The 16,763-nt window shown below is 41.2% G+C and overlaps 1 protein-coding gene across 1 annotated transcript in view; it reads right to left on the reverse strand.

The window, feature by feature from the left end:
* The window catches only part of LOC136884821 (IDLSRF-like peptide), a gene marked incomplete at its 5' end in the record, with an annotated part of 339,427 nt that overhangs the window by 260,472 nt on the left and 62,192 nt on the right, over positions 1–16,763 (reverse strand). The gene's annotated exons all lie outside the window — the stretch shown is intronic.

Consider the following 16,763-nt stretch of genomic DNA (forward strand, 5'->3'; position numbering starts at 1 on the left):
ATATGAGAAATAGCTTCTTAAACCTACTTATACAGCTTAATAACGTAACATCAATTAGTTAAACAATCACTGTAGTTAGAAGCAACTATGTTTAATTGTAAAATGACTTGGCATGTTTGAAATGCAGCTGAACGTATGGTCTGTCAGAATACGGGCCTTGTACAATGAGACAATTCATAAAAAATTATATAACGTCACAAGATCTACGTCCAACAATATGGCAGCTGATTTATGGTCATAAATATTCGCAAGATACGCACTATGAGGAAAAGTTCGCTGTCTTGGCTTTGCTCTGACAAATACCAAACGCCAGTTAAATTCAGTGGACACTCGTTTAAAACACGACACCGTTTGTACCCACTGTAAAATGAGACTGGACGTGTGATCAGGAAGGCATGGGATACAACAGTTAGCACGAGAGAAAAGACTGGTTGTGGAACTCCGGAAGGTCTGGACTGAGACGTACATAGAACTCGAGAAATAAACCAATATGCCAGAGCTCAGTGACAGAGAAAGGTAAAGGAACAGAATAGAGAAGTACCAAGAAGAGACTTGAAGAACGGGAGAGAAGAAGAGAGAGAATGGAGGGGAAGAAGGAAACCGAAAGCACGACAAATTTCCCGTGTTGGGTAGCTAGTTACCAATGTGTGGGTTTCCTCTCCACGCTAATTACAAAGTCCCAAGAACATATCGACGTTAAAATAAACGTTCGATGAAAGGAGAGGAATGAATAGCATTCGCTGAACAAAGTTTCGGGACCTAGAAATACAATTTAACTAGCAGACACAAGAACACTGAAACACTAAAACACTAAAGCTTGTTTCTCTTGGAGAAAACCAAATGATGCCGTGAGGTGAAGTGTTGTTAGATGGCCATGACGGCCTGTGCAGCTCTCAAGGTACTGTTGCTAGCTAACATCACCTCACGTATTTCGTTACAGAAACTTTCGTATACTTTCGTATTACCCCAGCTCCAAGACGTACTTGTGTTCAAAGGCTAGTGGCAGGAGGAGGCTCCCTAGAACCAGCTGGACTGATAAGAAACACAACCTTCAAGCCTCAAACAGAGCTCAATGAAAACCGGACAGTCATTAGCGAAATGTAAAGGATGAAAATGAAACTTGTAGGCGACCTGCTGAGACACAAAGAGACGCAGAACCACGAGGAGAATGCTTAAAGTGACAAGGCTGTGCCGTTACTACTTCATGATGAATGGAACTTGTAATTATTCTTTGTTTCATTAAAAGCAAGCGATTTATTTCATTTATGCAATTGTATTTTTTTGTATATCCTTTCGGTGAATTGACAATGGAAAGTTAGTAAGTCAAAACAAATCTAAATTTAGTTTCTTCCTGGAGAAATTATAGTGAACTATCATATCAATGGAATGCAAAATTTACGGTAGATTAGTTTGTACGATTGACGCAAGACGGAACGTATGTTAAGTCCGCGAGGTTTGGCCCGTGCTTAGGAATTGGAATTAGTCGAAAGTCAACTGTTGTTTATAGCAATTGTAGTTCACCATATTGATACTTCAGTTGCCAGAAAGCCTCCGAAACCTTTTGTATTCAAATGGTAAGTCGTTATTGCCAACATCATGACATGCTAGTTCATTGTCTTCAAAAAGTTATAATTTTTCTTTTTTTGCTACTTGCTTTACGTCGCACCGACACAGATAGGTCTTATGGCGACGATGGGACAGGGAAAGGCTAGGAGTAGGAAGGAAGCGGCCGTGGCCTTAATTAAGGTACAACCCCAGCATTTACCTGGTGTGAAAATGGGAAACCACGTAAAACCATCTTCAGGGCTGCCGACAGTGGGGTTCGAACCTACTATCTCCAGAATACTGGACACTGGTCGCACTTAAGCGACTGCAGCTATCGAACTCGGTGTCTTCAAAAACAGGTACTACGTGTGGGCAACAATAGTTCCAGAAGAAGATGCTCAAATAATCAGAAAAATTAAACATTTTCGACCATTTCATGTAATCATGATGACGCCAGGGGATGTTCGTGAATTCGTCACAGAAAGCGAGAGATATTTAAATACTCAACACCTTAATATTACCGCTATGAACTTGAGTAACTGTGAGTAGTATTTCTTGTAATGTTTTCTTTCCATGGAATTGCTTGTTTTACTTTTGTTGTTGTTGGGTAATTATGTTTTAACTTCACCTTATTATCACACTCCTGTAAGTATTAATTAATGTTATTGGTTATACGTCCCACTAACTAGTGTTACGGTTTGCGAAGACGTCGAGGTGCCAGGATTTAGTCCCGCTGGAGTTATTTTACTTGTCAGTAAATCTACTTACACGAGGCTGAGCACCCTCAAATATCACCGACCTGAGCAGGATCGAACGTGCCAAGTTGGGGTCAGAAGGGCAGCGCCATAAAAGTCTGAGCCACTCAGCCCGCTGCTACAACTGCAAGTGATCGTTGCCACCGGGATATTTCCCAATTGCGTTGTATTTGTTAATAATAATAATAATAATAATAATAATAATAATAATAATAATAATAATAATAGTAATAAAGTTAGGTTGAGGATTTCAAAAGTCGAACTTCCCTCAGTCAAGAGAGTTAATCATAGTTCAACGAGTTGGAACCGTAGAAGGAGCACAACGTCTTGAAAAGAGGGCGGCCCTCTCACATACCGACCGTGCAACAACTTGGAAGGAGACTAACCATCAGGGAACCGAAGAAAGGACATATAGGCTCTGCTGCATTTCTTGGATGAAATGTGTACTTTTCTTATCGTGATATTTCCGCTTGAAAGATACATGTCAGCTGACGGACTGATTGCACAGTGATTTTCTACAACGTATTTTATCGCACAACTTGTGCTTGAATCATAATTAACATAAATTTCTGTGTTAAATTGATTTTACATGATTCATATTCAGTAACACAATGGAAGAACTATTTTTCTTGTGCTGCAAACTTTACATTTTATGACATTTTTTGACCCTTGCCACGTCAGGGCATCACTTTATTCGAAAACCATTAAAATATTTTACAGGGTAACATATTGCACTTAATGAATCCGTCACTGTGGCTGCCTCCACGCCGATAGCCAAGCTTCAGGGCAAGAGACTCAGCTCGATAATAAACAGAGACATTTTATATCATGTATGGATATAACCATCTATGTCCGTTTGCTTTTATTACTGACATCCTCCGGCATTTCTCCTCATATTGTTCAGCTTTACGGAGTGAAACGGAATGTCAAAGTGATACTCAAGCAGCGTAAAATCTGTCAAATCATAATACTTGATCACGGTAGCCGAGATTATATTATTATTATTATTATTATTATTATTATTATTCTTTTTAATGTTCAAAACATTTCTTAACAGAGAAAGGCAAAATTAAGGCAATTTCCTCACTTGTGCCGACAGGCTTTATCGCACGGAAATATTTCATATTGTGAGCTCCATCAAAGTAAAAATAGAAATTTCAAAAACCACTTCCGGCCTGAAATCGCGTGTTTCTTTATTCGTTTCTCTTTTATTAAAATCCTAGCAAAATTAACTTATTTACACAATTCTTTCTGTAATGTGTTCCTTGATTCAATACCCTCAGGCGTTTTTTTTTTACTTTTTTGATAAATGTCCACACTGAATGTAGTTAACCCTCGAAGTGCTATCGTCTCGCACTGAGACGATTCGTAAAATCGATGTAACAGCTTCTAAAATCGTTATAACAATCGATTTTAGGAATATTCTCGCTGCGAAATGAAATTCTCGATCTGGTTGGAAGTGCAAGTTGGTCTTTGGTTGAGGAAATAGAGCAGTAAACGGCGATCTCGTCAGCTGTGAGCTGGTCTTTGTTTACGTTTGCTCAAACTGCGCTGTTGCTTCGCGCGTTTGAAGGTTTGCTAGCTCATTTCTGATTATTGCGGTTCAATCAATCAATCAATACTGATCTGCATTTAGGGCAGTCGCCCAGGTGGCAGATTCCCTATCTGTTGTTTTATTAGCCTTTTCTTAAATGATTGCAAAGAAATTGGAAATTTATTGAACATCTCCCTTGGTTATTTTGGCTGATTTACTCTATTTTAATTGCTTTATTGTATTTAGTGATTATTATAATATAAACATGAGTGAACTAAGTGGTTCTAGTGCAATTAGAGAAGCATTGGAGGAGCTTGGAAGTGATGCAATTGTAGACGGCATTGATAATGTAGAAGATTTTCCTGATGACTTCATTAGACGACTTTCCTTCTGAACGTGGGCGAGAATATGACCCTAATTTATATACCCGTGACTATAGTGATGCGTCAAGTAGTGATGTGGACAATCCAAACGTGCGAACCCTACCAGGCACATCTAGACCTAATGGCCCACCACAACAGACTCTCTCCGAGTCTTTTTACCTGTGACTTTCTTATTATTCATTGAAGTTTATATTATTATATATCATTGTGCGTGTAATAAAATTTGGCGCATTTCGTATGTCTTGGAATTTAATTTCAGATAATGTATTGGTTGTTATCAACCTCAAAATTTGGAATAATTTTAATTTTTTAAAAAAGTATGACTTATCATCCATTATACTTTTACTGAATACCTGTAAGTAAAATATCATACTATTATCGTATTCCCTAATTCTTCCTGAACAAATTGATATATAATATGCCATATGTAGTTAAGAATTTGTATTTATTATAATTTAAAAATGTATATCTGCACGCTGCCTTAAGAATGCACAGCACTTAAGAGTGAAACCATCAGCACTTGGAGGGTTAAAAGGGCTTAAGTGAAACTCTGCATTGACTCATATTAGCACTCGTAGTGGTGCTTAAGTGAAACTCTGCATTTAGCGCTCGTAGTGGTAGAAACATGTAAACTGCTAATCTAATCGACCGGATAACAATGATTAAAAAACCGATTGTAATATTTAGTAATAAATAAAGAAAATGTTCTCGTAAGTAGTATAATTGGACAGTTCGGCCGCCTCCTCCCGCGGGAAATTTGAATTCTGGCGGGAAATTTGAATTTTGGCGGGAGATTAAAATTTGTAAACAAAGCCACGTGCTTTTTGACAGCTGTCATCGACAACAACGCATCGCTAACTTCACTGCTGCCATCTTGACGGGCCTAAACCTCAGTGGTACCAACTTAACCTAACTAGCGCGAGGTAAACAAAGCCACGTGTTTTTTGACAGCCACGTGCTTTTTGACAGACAACAACGCATCGCTAACCTCAGTACTGCCATCTTGACGGGCCTAAACCTCAGTAGTACCAACTTAACCTAACTAGTGCGAGGTAAACAAAGCCACGTGTTTTTTTGACAGCCACGAGCTTTTTGACAGACAACAACGCATGGCTAACCTCAGTACTGCCATCTTGACGGGCCTAAACCTTAGTGGTACCAACTTAACCTAACTAGTGTGTGGTAAACAAAGCTACGTGTTTTATGACAGCTGTCATCCGCCATCTTTAAACCACAGAGCACTGTGCTGCCCTCTTTATCGTAGTAGATGTAAAATTCGTCACCTGTCATCGGCAGTGCTGCCATCTTGGCGGGCCTAAACCTTAGTGCTACCAACTTAACCTCACTAGCGTGAGATAAACAAATCCACGTGCAGCTGTCATCCACCATCTTTAATCCATAGAGCACAGTGCTGCCCTCTTTAGCTACTTACCTTTGAAATGTGGTACGTCACAGCTGTCATCCGCCATCTTGCATCCGAAACCTCAGTGCTGCACTCTTTAGTTTGAAATGTGGTGGCGGTAAATTCCACGTGCTCTTGTTTGGAAACAAAGCCACGTGCAGCTGTCATCCGCCATCTTTAATCCAGAGAGCACCGTGCTGCCCTCTTTAGCTACTTACCTTTGAAATGTGGTACGTCACAGCTGTCATCCGCCATCTTGCATCGCAAACCTCAGTGCTGCACTCTTTAGTTTGAAATGTAGTGGCGGCAAATTCCACGTGCTCTTGTTTGGAAACAAAGCCACGTGCAGCTGTCATCCGCCATCTTTAATCCAGAGAGCACCGTGCTGCCCTCTTTAGCTACTTACCTTTGAAATGTGGTACGTCACAGCTGTCATCCGCCATCTTGCATCGCAAACCTCAGTGCTGCACTCTTTAGCTAGATACCTTTGAAATGTAGTGGCGGCAAATTCTTTATGCTCCTGTTTGGAAACAAAGCCACGTGCAGCTATCATCCGCCATATTTAATCTCGAGAGCACCGTGCTGCCCACTATGTGGTGGTGGAAAATTCTACACGCTTTACAAACCCATGTGCTTTTCTGACAGCTGTCAACCGCCAGAGTGCACCGTGCTGCCCTATTTGTGCCGGTGACAAATTCCACGTGCTTTTTGACAGCTGTCATCCGCCATCTTGCATCACAAACCTCAGTGCTGTACTCTTTAGCTAGATACCTTTGAAATGTGGTGGTGGCAAATTCCACGTGCTCTTGTTTAGTAAACAAAGCCACGTGCTTTTTTGACAGCTGTCGTCCGCCATCTTTAATCAATAGAGCACTGTGCTGCGGGTAATTTCGTCAGCTGTCATCCGCCATCTTTAATCCACAGAGCACCGTGCTGCTCTCTGTAGTAGCGGGTAATTTGAAAAGTTCTGTTAGCTGTCATCCGCCATCTTTAATCAAGAGAGCATCGTGTTGCCATCTTTAGCTAGATACCTTTGAACTGTGGTGGCGGCAAATTCCACGTGCTCTTGTTTAGTAAACAAACTCACGCGCTTTTTGTCAGCTGTCATCCGTCATCTTACATCGCAAACCTCAGTACTACACTCTTTAGTTGAAAAATGGTGGCGGATAATTTAAAAAGAAAAATTCTACAGCAGCCATCTCTCGACGCTAATTGCACAAGATGGTGGCTATACATGACTCCTTAAAGGTGCTTATGCGAGATGATCGCTATACATAGTTTCTTATGAGACGCCCTTGGGATGCTTGCGCAAGATGGCGGTTATACAAGGCTCCTTATGAGACACCCTAGGGATGCTTGCGCAAGATGGTGGTTGCTCTTATGAGACGGCTTAAGGATCCTTGCACAAGATGGCTAGAGACGCCCCCCACCCCTAAGGATGCTTGCGCAAGATGGCGGACGCAAGATGGCGGTTATACATAGCTCCTTATGAGACAGCCAGTACTCGATACAACATGTGATCAGAACATTGATTGATGTGTTCAGAACACAAAATAAGTGATCAAGACTAGAATCGAACACTGTACTCGATGTTGTTAACTTCAACATGTGATTAAAACATTGTTTGGTGTGTTCAGAACACTACATAAGTAGAATCGAACGCTGTACAACATGTTAGGGGATACCTTTGTTCTAAGAAGATCAGATTGAAACATAACAAGACTAGAATTGAACACTGCACTCGATACAACATGTGAACAGAACATTGATTGATGTGTTCAGATCACTAAACAAGTAGAACCGAACACTGTACAACATGTTAGGGGATACCTTTGTTCTAAGAAAATTAGATTGAAACATAACAAGACTAGAATCGAACACTGCACTCGATGTCGTTAACCTTAACATGTGATCAGATACAACATGTTAGGGGATACCTTTGTTCTAAGAATATTAGATTGAAGCATAGCAAGACTAGAATCGAACACTGTAAGAACATTGTTTGATGTGTTCAGAGCAAAAGTACAACTTCAATGATTTACCTAGTGTAAAACACACACTGTGCACATATCGCATAGCTATCTCGCCTATCACTTGCCTAGTATGAAAATCAAAAACACACTGTGCACATATCGCATAGCTAACTCGCCAACACTTCAAATGATTTGCGTAGTACGAAAATTAAAAAAATCTATACCGCGTAGCTAACTCGTTCATCGCACTGCTAAGACGCTTAGTATTTGCAAATACACTGATATAATATGTCATACGAAAATCAAGAAAGCACACTGCGTAGCCAACTCGCTCGGGTCACTCGCTTAGTAATTGCAACACGACTAGAACACTGATACACACACGGATAAGAATGTTGCAAGATACTACATACTTACATGTTTTTTTAAAAAAAAATATTGGGGGTGAAATATCATAAATTATATGTACACATGTTGTCTCCTCCAAGTTGTAAGACGAAATAGACGCAGTACTGCGAGTTTCCGCTATAGCTGGCGAACGGAAGTAACATGATATCTCAGAAAAAAAATACGCGTTAGCTTGCAAGTCAGACACAATGATGGATACCGCGATTCAAATGCTGGCAACTTATGCCGTCAGGAAGGGCATCCGGCGAGCATCTAGCTGTAAATCCCCGATTCTCATGTTAGAAAGAGCAACTTGTAGTAAAACATTCTTAATCCCAGTTCTTTGACGTCAGGAAGGGCAACCGGTCGAAAACAATAGTGTATGATGTAAGAGGCTAGATACTGCTAGTTTTGCGTCAGGAAGGGCAACTAGTCTTAAAACAAATTCTTCTGATTTAAAATCTTAGTTTTGCGTCAGGAAGGGCATCCGGCTGTAAAACAATAGTTCATGATACAGCGATTTAAAATCTAAGAAGAGCATCTAGCTGTAAATCCCCGATTCTCTTGTTAGAAGTTGTAAAACAGATTCTTAATCCGAGTTCTTTGACGTCAGGAAGGGCAACCGGTCGAAAACAACAGTATATGATGTAAGAGGCTAGATACTGCCAGTTTTGCGTCAGGAAGGGCAACTAGTCTTAAAACAAATTCTGCGATTTAAAATCTTAGTTTTGCGTCAGGAAGGGCATCCGGCTGTAAAACAATAGTTCGTGATACAGCGATTTAAAATCTAAGAAGTGCATCTAGCTGTAAAACCCCGATTCTCGTGTTAGAAGTTGTAAAACAGATTCTTAATCCTAGTTCTTTGACGTCAGGAAGGGCAACCGGCGATTTAAAATCTTAGTTTTGCGTCAGGAAGGGCGTCCGGCTGTAAAACAATAGTTCGTGATACAGCGATTTAAAATCTAAGAAGTGCATCTAGCTGTAAAACCCGTGTTGAGGGTGATTCATTTGTCGGATGTGGTGATCCTACTCTTGCACATTACATTCTCAGGTAGTATCGAGGGCGTGCAAAGAGCCAGCATTAAGTAAGGGCTGTTGATGGGGACGTTATACCTTGTGCAGACTCCTTCGAAAATGATTGTGAGTACAAGATCTTGATAGTGATTCATCTGTCGGATGGAGGTGATAAGCTGTGTGCAGGCTGAGGGCGTGCAAAAAGCCAGCATTAAGTAAGGGCTGTTGATGGGGGTGTTAAACCTTGTGCAGGCTTCCCCGAAACTGATTGTGAGTACAAGAGTGTTGAGGGTGATTCATTTGTCGGATGGAGGCGTTAAGCTGTGTGCAGGCTTCTTCGGTAGGAGTAGGCTATGTGCTGGCACCGAGTTTCACCCTCTCTCTACGGTAGTATATTACATTCTTAGGCAGTTTCGAGGTTGTGGAAAAAAAGCTAGTATTAAGTAAGGGCTGTTGATAGAGGGGTGTTAAACCTTGTACAGGCTCCTTCAACAGGAGTAGCCTACATGCCGGCGCCGTGCGGGCTCTTTCGATAGGAGGGGGACTATATGCTAGCACTGTGTGTTTTAACCTCTCCGTACAATCATGATAATTTATGTTAGGAGCTTACACGGGCTACGTGAGTTACAAGTCGCTCATCAGCATGCAGTGTCTTCGTTCAAGGTTACTACAGCCGGAAGCCGAGTGTACAATTTCAGCTAACACATGCATTCCATACCTCGCTCTGAATGACTACGCCGATACAATTTCAAAGATAGTGTTCTATGCAGTAGAACAAAAATGTAACCCATAACCCGTTCCTAAAGCTTAAAACTGTAAATGTTTGAAGCTCCTGCTTTTACAGCTAGATGTGGTTCCTAACGTAGCAGGGCCGGGATTAAAAATATGTTTTAAAGCCGAGTGCCTCCTCCTGACGCAGGAGTTTAAATCGCAAGAATTTGTTTTACGACCGGTTGCCCTTCCTGACGCGAGATTTTAAATCACAAGAATCCGTTTTACAACAGGATGCCCTTCTAGGATTTTAAAAAGCAGTATCTAGCCTCTTACATCATACGCTACTGTTTTCGACCGGTTGCCCTTCCTGACGTCAAAGAACTTGGATTAAGAATCTCTTTTACAACTAGATGCTCTTTTTAACACGAGAATCGGGGTTTTACAGCTAGATGCACTTCTTAGATTTTAAATCGCTGTATCACGAACTATTGTTTTACAGCCGGATGCCCTTCCTGACGCAAAACTAAGATTTTAAATCGCAAGAATTTGTTTTAAGACTAGTTCCCCTTCCTGACGCAAAACTGGCAGTATCTAGCCTCTTACATCATACACTATTGTTTCCGACCGATTGCCCTTCCTGACGTCAAAGAACTTGGATTAAGAATCTGTTTTACAACTTCTAACACGAGAATAGGGGTTTTACAGCTAGATGCTCTTCTTAGATTTTAAATCACTGTATCGTGAACTATTGTTTTACAGCCGGATTCCCTTCCCGACGCAAAACTAAGATTTTAAATCGCAAGAATTTGTTTTAAGACTAGTTGCCCTTCCTGACGCAAAACTGGCAGTATCTAGCCTCTTACATCATACTCTATTGTTTTCGATCGGTTGCCCTTCCTGACGTCAAAGAACTCGGATTAAGAATCTGTTTTACAACTTCTAACACGAGAATCGGGGTTTTACAGCTAGATGCACTTCTTAGATTTTAAATCGCTGTATCGTGAACTATTGTTTTACAGCCGGATGCCCTTCCTGACGCAAAACTAAGATTTTAAATCGCAAGAATTTGTTTTAAGACTAGTCGCCCTTCCTGACACAAAACTGGCAGTATCTAGCCCCTTACATCATACACTATTGTTTTCGACCGGTTGCCCTTCCTGACGTCAAAGAACTCGGATTAAGAATCTGTTTTACAACTTCTAACACGAGAATCGGGGTTTTACAGCTAGATGCACTTCTTAAATTTTAAATCGCTGTATTGTGAACTATTGTTTTACAGCCGGATGCCCTACCTGACGCAAAACTAAGATTTTAAATCGCAAGAATTTGTTTTAAGACTAGTCGCCCTTCCTGACACAAAACTGGCAGTATCTAGCCTCTTACATCATACACTATTGTTTTCGACCGGTTGCGCTTCCTGACGTCAAAGAACTCGGATTAAGAATCTGTTTTACAACTTCTAACACGAGAATCGGGGTTTTACAGCTAGATGCACTTCTTAGATTTTAAATCACTGTATCACGAACTATTGTTATACAGCCGGATGCCCTTCCTGACGCAAAACTAAGATTTTAAATCGCAAGAATTTGTTTTAAGACTAGTTGCCCTTCCTGACGCAAAACTAGCAGTATCTAGCCTCTTACATCATACACTATTGTTTTCGACCGCTTGCCCTTCCTGACGTCAAATAACTGGGATTAAGAATCTGTTTAACAACTTCTAACACGAGAATCGGAGTTTTACAGCTAGATGCACTTCTTAGATTTTAAATCGCTGTATCGTGAACAATTGTTTTACAGCCGGATGCCCTTCCTGACACAAAACTAATATTTTAAATCGCAAGAATTTGTTTTAAGACTAGTCGCCCTTCCTGACACAAAACTGGCAGTATCTAGCCTCTTACATCATACACTATTGTTTTCGACCGGTTGCCCTTCCTGACGTCAAAGAACTCGGATTAAGAATCTGTTTTACAACTTCTAATACGAGAATCGGGGTTTTACAGCTAGATGCACTTCTTAGATTTTAAATCGCTGTATCGTGAACTATTGTTTTACAGCCGGATTCCCTTCCTGACGCAAAACTAAGATTTTAAATCGCAAGAATTTGTTTCAAGACTAGTTGCCCTTCCTGACGCAAAACTGGCAGTATCTCGCCTCTTACATCATACACTATTGTTTTCGACCGATTGCCCTTCCTGACGTCAAAGAACTCGGATTAAGAATCTGTTTTACAACTTCTAACACGAGAATCGGGGTTTTACAGCTAGATGCACTTCTTGGATTTTAAATAACTGTATCACGAACTATTGTTTTACAGCCGGATGCCCTTCCTGACGCAAAACTAAGAATTTTAAATCGCAAAAATTTGTTTTAAGACTAGTTGCCCTTCCTGACGCAAAACTAACAGTATCTAGCCTCTTACATCATACACTATTGTTTTCGACCGGTTGCCCTTCCTGACGTCAAAGAACTCGGATTAAGAATCTGTTTTACGACTTCTAACACGAGAATTGGGGTTTTACAGCTAGATGCTCTTCTTAGATTTTAAATCACTGTATCAAGAACTATTGTTTTACAGCCGGATGCCCTTCCTGACGCAAAACTCAGATTTTAAATCGCAAGAATTTGTTTTAAGACTAGTTGCCCTTCCTGACGCAAAACTAGCAGTATCTAGCCTCTTACATCATACACTATTGTTTTCGACCGGTTGCCCTTCCTGACGTCAAAGAACTCGGATTAAGAATCTGTTTTACAACTTCTAACACGAGAATCGGGGATTTACAGCTAGATGCTCTTCTTAGATTTTAAATCGCTGTATCATGAACTAATGTTTTACAGCCGGATGCCCTTCCTGACGCAAAACTAAGATTTTAAATCAGAAGAATTTGTTTTAAGACTAGTTGCCCTTCCTGACGCAAAACAAGCAGTATCTAGCCTCTTACATCATACACTATTGTTTTCGACCGGTTGCCCTTCCTGACGTCAAAGAACTGGGATTAAGAATGTTTTACAACAAGTTGCTCTTTCTAACATGAGAATCGGGGATTTACAGCTAGATGCTCGCCGGATGCCCTTCCTGACGGCATAAGTTGCCAGCATTTGAATCGCGGTATCCATCATTGTGTCTGACTTGCAAGCTAACGCGTATATTTTTTTTCTGAGATATCATGCTACTTCCGTTCGCCAGCTATAGCGGAAACTCGCAATACTGCGTCTATTTCGTCTTACAACTTGGAGGAGACAACATGTGTACATATAATTTATGATCTTTCACCCCCAATATTTTTTTTAAAAAAACATGTAAGTATGTAGTATCTCGCAACATTCTTATCCGTGTGTGTATCAGTGTTCTAGTCGTGTTGCAATTACTAAGCGAGTGACCCGAGCGAGTTGGCTACGCAGTGTGCTTTCTTGATTTTCGTATGACATATTATATCAGTGTATTTGCAAATACTAAGCGTCTTAGCAGTGCGATGAACGAGTTCGCTACGCGGTATAGATTTTTTTATTTTCGTACTAAGCAAATCATTTGAAGTGTTGCCGAGTTAGCTATGCGGTATGTGCACAGTGTGTTTTTGATTTTCATACTAGGCAAGTGATAGGCGAGATAGCTATGCGATATGTGCACAGTGCGTGTTTTACACTAGGTAAATCATTGAAGTTGTACTTTTGCTCTGAACACATCAAACAATGTTCTTACAGTGTTCGATTCTAGTCTTGCTATGCTTCAATCTAATTTTCTTAGAACAAAGGTATCCCCTAACATGTTGTATCGGATCACATGTTAAGGTTAACGACATCGAGTGCAGTGTTCGATTCTAATCTTGTTATGTTTCAATCTAATTTTCTTAGAACAAAGGTATCCCCTAACATGTTGTACAGTGTTCGGTTCTACTTGTTTAGTGATCTGAACACATCAATCAATGTTCTGATCACATGTTGTATCGAGTACTGGCTGTCTCATAAGGAGCTATGTATAACCGCCATCTTGCGTCCGCCATCTTGCGCAAACATCCTTAGGGAGTCTCTAGCCATATTGTGCAAGGATCCTTAAGCCGCCTCATAAGAGCAACCACCATCTTGCGCAAGCATCCCTAGGGTGTCTCATAAGGAGCCTTGTATAACCGCCATCTTGCGCAAGCATCCCAAGGGCGTCTCATAAGAAACTATGTATAGCGATCATCTCGCATAAGCACCTTTAAGGAGTCATGTATAGCCACCACCTTGTGCAATTAGCGTCGAGAGATGGCTGCTGTAGAATTTTTCTTTTTAAATTATCCACCACCATTTTTCAACTAAAGAGTGTAGCACTGAGGTTTGCGATGTAAGATGACGGATGACAGCTGACAAAAAGCGCGTGAGTTTGTTTACTAAACAAGAGCACGTGGAATTTGCCGCCACCACAGTTCAAAGGTATCTAGCTAAAGATGGCAACACGGTGCTCTCTTGATTAAAGATGGCGGATGACAGCTAACAGAACTTTTCAAATTACCCGCTACTACAGAGAGCAGCACGGTGCTCTGTGGATTAAAGATGGCGGATGACAGCTGACGAAATTACCCGCAGCACAGTGCTCTATTGATTAAAGATGGCGGACGACAGCTGTCAAAAAAGCACGTGGCTTTGTTTACTAAACAAGAGCACGTGGAATTTGCCACCACCACATTTCAAAGGTATCTAGCTAAAGAGTACAGCACTGAGGTTTGTGATGCAAGATGGCGGATGACAGCTGTCAAAAAGCACGTGGAATTTGTCACCGGCACAAAGAGGGCAGCACGGTGCACTCTGGCGTTTGACAGCTGTCAGAAAAGCACATGGGTTTGTAAAGCGTGTAGAATTTTCCACCACCACATAGTGGGCAGCACGGTGCTCTCGAGATTAAAGATGGCGGATGATAGCTGCACGTGGCTTTGTTTCCAAACAGGAGCATAAAGAATTTGCCGCCACTACATTTCAAAGGTATCTAGCTAAAGAGTGCAGCACTGAGGTTTGCGATGCAAGATGGCGGATGACAGCTGTGACGTACCACATTTCAAAGGTAAGTAGCTAAAGAGGGCAGCACGGTGCTCTCTGGATTAAAGATGGCGGATGACAGCTGCACGTGGCTTTGTTTCCAAACAAGAGTACGTGGAATTTACCGCCACCACATTTCAAACTAAAGAGTGCAGCACTGAGGTTTCGGATGCAAGATGGCAGATGACAGCTGTGACGTACCACATTTCAAAGGTAAGTAGCTAAAGAGGGCAGCACTGTGCTCTATGGATTAAAGATGGCGGATGACAGCTGTCAAAAAAGCACGTGGCTTTGTTTACCACACGCTAGTTAGGTTAAGTTGGTACCACTAAGGTTTAGGCCCGTCAAGATGGCAGTACTGAGGTTAGCGATGCGTTGTTGTCTGTCAAAAAGGACGTGGCTGTCAAAAAAGCACGTGGCTTTGTTTACCTCGCACTAGTTAGGTTAAGTTGGTACTACTGAGGTTTAGGCCCGTCAAGATGGCAGTACTGAGGTTAGCGATGCGTTGTTGTCTGTCAAAAAGCACGTGGCTGTCAAAACACACGTGGCTTTGTTTACCTCGCGCTAGTTAGGTTAAGTTGGTACCACTGAGATTTAGGCCCGTCAAGATGGCAGCAGTGTGGTTAGCGATGCGTTGTTGTCGTCGATGACAGCTGTCAAAAAGCACGTGGCTTTGTTTACAAATTCAAATCTCCCGCCAAAATTCAAATTTCCCGCCAAAATTCAAATTTCCCGCGGGAGGAGGCGGCCGAACTGTCCAATTATACTACTCTCGTACTTTATTATATTTTATTTACCCAATATTTGCAGCTCGTATCCCTAGAATTCTTTTCAACATTCAGTTACTTGCCACAAGGTCTGCAACTCTCGATTTTTACTATTATTACAGATGGTAATTGTGTACCTTAAGCACAAGAAATAGAGCTCCATCATACTTCACATACAGTTTTTATATAAATTTACAATATATGGAACGTGAATTTTACAGTAAAATGCTTCAGGATCTCTTTACTTTCTATGTAGTTTTCAGCTTCTTCTCCATACGGACTTTGTACTGAGCAATCAGAAATGTCCTGACGACGTTGCAAGCTTTCATAATTGCAGCTTTTGTGTCACATTGTAAGTGCAGCTGGGAAGCTTCGCTATCTTTAAGTTTTCAGGAAATGATTTTGGTGCAAGTTGCTTTTTTTTTTACAATCTGCAATACGTCGCACCGACACAGATAGGTCTTATCAATGAGGAAAGGGCTAGGTGCGGGGAGGTGTGAAAATGGGAAACCACAGAGAGCCATCTTCAGGGCTACCGACAGTGGGGTTCGAACCCACTATCTGATGGCTACATGACGCACACACTTGCTCGGTCGTTAAGATCCTGCTCCCACTAAGCTCAATTATAATCCACCAACCCATTTTCATGTGACACTGTTATAAACAAAAAGATAATTCTATATACACTTAATCTAATAAAAATTAATTTAAATAAATACCAACCTAGATTAATATTAAAATGGACATAATAGGAGTTAAATTTTAAAATTGCAGTAAACAACGAATAAAAGAAAGATAATCAAATATTTAAGATCATTAGAGTTAAATAATTATTTTTTACAGCCAACCACATCTCCTAACTCGGTGTAGTTCAGGAGTTTGAGGTTTTGACATGAATGTGTGTAACAAAAGACTGTAGTGTCGCCCAGCAACAGCACCTCGAGAGCTCCACAGGCCATGGATCTGTATGTCATCGTCATCCATCAATGCTTCACATCACAACCTGCACGGTTACTAGGTAACAGTACCTCGTGAGCTTTACAGGCCATGGATCTGTATGTCATGGCCATCCGTCAATACTTCACATCACAACCTGCACGGTTACTAGGTAACAGTACCTCGAGAGCTTCACAGGCCATGGATCTGTATGTCATGGCCATCCGTCAATACTTCACATCACAACCTGCACGGTTGCTAGGTAACAGCACCTTGAGAGCTCCATAGGCCGCAGATCCGTATGCCATGGCCATCCGTCAATACTTCACATCACAACC

The sequence above is a fragment of the Anabrus simplex genome, chromosome 13 (genome assembly GCF_040414725.1).
Source record: "Anabrus simplex isolate iqAnaSimp1 chromosome 13, ASM4041472v1, whole genome shotgun sequence".
In the NCBI taxonomy this organism is placed as follows: Eukaryota; Metazoa; Arthropoda; class Insecta; order Orthoptera; family Tettigoniidae; genus Anabrus; species Anabrus simplex.